The sequence below is a fragment of the Pinus tabuliformis genome, chromosome 5_1 (assembly GCF_031772625.1).
Source record: "Pinus tabuliformis cultivar Carrire ecotype Pingquan chromosome 5_1, CPIR1, whole genome shotgun sequence".
In the NCBI taxonomy this organism is placed as follows: Eukaryota; Viridiplantae; Streptophyta; class Pinopsida; order Pinales; family Pinaceae; genus Pinus; species Pinus tabuliformis.
Window position 1 is genome coordinate 242,274,832 of NC_142305.1, and position 4,635 is coordinate 242,279,466.

A 4,635-nucleotide genomic window follows, 5' to 3' on the forward strand; every position below is an offset into this window, starting at 1 on the left:
GTGACCTTCCATTTGACCTAATTCTGCATAAATGGCATGAAGGCCCTTAACTAAACATCTCCAACATAGGGTGTACTATTAAAAGTCCTCACTCCAAAACAAACATGATCATGTAGATACAACTCACATAATAGATGTTGCTCTGAAAAAAAATGGTCTTTTGGAAAGTCTCCATAAAAACTTAAACTTCCCTTAATACTTATGGTCGTTGCTCTTTGATTAGTGTTAATTGGAAGAGGATTTTTTTTTTCTTACAAATACATAAGGTAGGAATGAGAAGGGGTTCTACAACTTGGTGCATTTTTTGCAAGGTCATACATTTGCTCCTTCTCTTACCGTAACAACCTTACTTTTTCCTGCAATTCTCCTACCCATAGTATTACTTGCTTGCTTTCTTCTTTAATCTTTACCAAATCCTGAACCAGCAAATTTTTAGCCCAAGTCCTTTAAATATTGTTGGCAATCTCCTTGTGTTTACTGAGAGGGATAACCTCACTTTTCAATAAAATTTCCAACCTCTCCCATTTATCTAGTTGTTCAAGAAAAAATATTGATTTCAACGGCTCTTCATATTCTAATTGAGTTGTTTTGGATGTTATTATAGTAGCTGACTCAGCAGCTCCATTAGAGAAATTTCGAAGTCTAAAATGGGTCTCCTAAGGAATATTATAAAATAATGGTGGAAATAACAAAATAATATTAGATTACCTCATCAAGTTTTGGAGGGAAAAAATAAAAAACTACTTTTTCAACTCGTATTTTCAACTTATCTCCTTATGATTTTACTCAAATTTCGAGAAAGAGCACTCATTGGATGCGGAATTTAATTTTTCGTCTAAGGAGTACCCATGTTGAATACTTTTGATGGACCCTAGTACACAAAAAATGTGGAATACATGAAAAAGCATGATTGCAATAACGTTTTTTCATGTATTTCACATTTTTCATGTAGAAGGGTCAAATGAAAGTATGCAAGTTGGGTACTCCTTGGATGAAAAATTAGATTATGCATCCAATGATGCTCCCACTCAAAATTTGAGTAAAATCGTAAGGAGATAAGTTGAAAATACGAGTTGAAAAAAGTTTTTTTTTTTTTTTTTTTTTTTTTTTTTCACCTTTTTACTCCAAAAATGATGAATCATCCCCCATGGTTGACATCATCATATTGAATCATATTGGTTCTTATAAAGTTGATTTATGTTGTACATTTTTGTTTTGATGCCCATTTTTTACCTTGAAATTTCTCTAATTCCAACAATAATTCTTCATTTTCCTTCTCCTTTTGTTGTGTTATCTCAACTATTAGTTATTGTGTGTCAACAACATCATTCATAAGTTCTTGTGGGCCAACAGTTTGGTTTATATCGGTATTCTCTTTTCAACTACTAGTTCTTGTGGAGAAGCAACATCATCAACAAGTTTTTGTGGCACAATAAAATGACTTTCCCGGGCCCGCTCTGCTTCAACTATTGCTTCTTGTGTAAAAATAACAACATTAGCAGGTGCATATGGATTAGTGTTTTGGAACTCCAGATCCTATTTTTCCACTTGGATTCCAACCAAGAGAGTGGTTGGCCCCTCACAACTTGCCTCCTTAAGAATTTGTCTACAACCCATGCATAGTTTTTCAATTGTGTCAATGGGTGAAACCATTTCTGTGACCTTTGCTAGGGTTTCCAACCCTATTTATTTGTTAAATTGAAATTTATCTTTGAGTATGGCAAGTTGTTTCTTCATATTTTCATTTTTTACTTTAATTCGTTAATTTGTTGAGTGAGAGGATCAATTTCAAGCTTGCCTCGTGAAGGAATGTTTTCCTGCTCCTGTGTCACTTATTTTTTCTTTCCTTCACTTGGTTGTTTGTCTAGTTCCTTTGATTCTATTGTAGCAACATGGACTTCAAGCATTGAGGCAGTTGATGGTGTAACAATCACTCATACTCTTTTCTTAGGGTTTTTATCCCCCAATGTATTTTTCAGCTACCTCTTCCCTATTTTCATTTGTAGAGGAATTTATTTCTCTTTTTCAAGTACTTCTTTAGGTGTCTCTTTCTCAGGTGCCTCTCCTTCAACAGGGCATCCCCAACACTTTCAAATTTTCCACTAGATACATCCATTAGTCCTTTGATACAAGCCCTCTTTCCTCTAGCAGGTGTGTTAAAAGTGGTCCTTACAAAACACCTACTTCAGAGGCCTTGTTGTCAAGGCCTAAGAGGTGTAACTACCCTTACTTTTGGTTAAGTTTCAACACATTCCTCTTGTTCCTTGTCTTCACTCCTTTCCTCCTCAGGGGTTTGTACATGCAACTCTACTAGTAGTTTGGTCCACGTGCTTCCTTACTATTGCAGTAAGTCAGTTATAATCAATTTGCTCATCCCATGTTTGGTTAGGCAGGTTTCAGGATGCTTCGCCATACATACAACTTATGATATATGTTGTAATGATTTTAACAACTAAAATGGAAAATTGATTTTTAGTTCATTGCACAAATGTGGTAGCAGCTAAAAATCATAGTGAAATACAATCTCAAAATGGCCTTCACAGGTTATAAATTTCTGAATAAAACGGGCTACATCGTCCCAAGGATGAGGAAGAGATGTCCTGTCAACCCCTCCTCCCTTATGCCTTACCTCCTCACCTTGTTGCAAGAATGTGCCTTTCGTTATTGGGACTGCTATTTTCTGGCAAAACCATTGTGTTCCCATCTGAGGCAGAACCATCACCCTTACAACTACTTCTTATGTAACAACAAGCCTAACTCCTCTAACTACAGAGCCCTTCTCATTCAAATCTTGAGCAAATTCTAAAACAATTTTCTCTTTAAATCCTTGCAACTTCTCGAAATAGTCCAAACAGCCTGCATTCTAAAATATTTCTAGGGCCTCCTGATGGTGGAACAGAGCATCAATAGAATCGGGTTCATGGAAAACTTCTGCTCCTCCCATGACTTCTCAGAAGGATGTTATAAGGTTAACACTTAGTTCATGCAAATGTTCATTAGATTGGAGAATGTTGCTCTTCTAGAATTGGAAATGTTTACCCTTTCGATGATTTTTGGCTTTATGCCATAATTAACAGCTATTGGAAATAGTTTAGGGTAGTCACATTGAGTTTGCAAGAGTAACAATGGTTGATAGTTATTAATACAATTTCTAATCGATAGTTAGTAATTTTGGATAGTGGTATGGTGCATCATACGATATATATGATCCACCCCCCCCCCCCCCCAACTTAATGATAACAACCATTCTCAATATATGTGACAGAGGGTCATGTCAACCTTAAATCCAGAAATGTAAGTAAATGACAAAAAGTGTACTTGCCATCGACTTACCATTATGCTGACATGGAAATTGTACAAATGATAATGACTTATCAACAATGTCCATTAGTGAATTCGTCCATTTTAATGATGTGGTAATAGAGACTTGTGCGTCAGCAAAATCAGGTGTATCAACACAAGGCTATAGTTGTCAACCATGAAAGTGCAAAAACACATATGTCATCTTGTGATGGTTAACAAATGAGAATGTCCATGATTTGTATCAGCAGAATAGTGTGAATTTGTAGGAGTGGCTTGCATTGTACAAAGTTGTATAAAAAAACTCTACAGAATTGTGTCAGTAGAAGTTGTTGAATGCAAGGTTGTGATAAGTGTAGAAACTCGTGATAATTGATGATTATTGAGTCTATAACAACAACAAATTTAAATAGTAAATCATTTACTAACAAAGAAGAGAAGATATCGTAATGTTGTTACAGAAGAATTAGATGTGTTGACCGCTAGCAAGCTAGTTTTCATCCACCACATTCATCCAATGGTGCCCCAAAGGGGTTTTCACCATTAGACATTTTTATTTTTATTTCCCCTTTTTTCTTATTTTTTTCCTTTTTCTTTTTCTTTTTTTAATAATGAAAAGACTAAGTGGTTGGCAGCACAGGAAAAGTTTCCCTTGCTCCAACAACTTCAAGCTTTGAATCTCCATCTGAGATAATGTTGAAAAATGAATCCTTAAAAGTAGGCTTATGATATAAAGATATCTGAGATCCATCAATGGTTTTCAATTTCACAATCCCATTGTCAAAGATTATTTCTACCTCATAAGGACTTAGCCACCTCATGTGAAACTTCCCTTTGAAATATTTAAATCTAGAATCATATAATAGAGCCCAATCACCCTTTTGAAACACCTTCTTCTTAATAAATTTATCATGCCACTTGGCACATTGTTGTTGGATGATATTTGTTTGTTGCATAACAGCCAAACGTTTTTCATATAATTCATTCAATTGATCGAGTCAACATTTCTAAGTTGAAATCAAGTATAAATTCACCTCCAAAGTAGTTATGAATGTTTTTATCTCAAATTCAATGGGAAAGATGGGACTCTTACCAAATGCAAATTCATAAGGAGAGAATATTGTAGTGTTCCTCCAAGTAGTTCTATAAACCCATAACACTTCTGGGAGTCTTTCAACCAAGTCCCTTTGGTGGTTTGCCACAGTCTTTGTGAGAATAGCTTCAAGCACCTTATTGGTACTTTCCACTTGACCATTTCCTATGGATGGTAAGGTGAAGTGACTTGGTGATGAATCTTATACTTTATGACAATGCCATGTATTAGCCAAGAAGTAA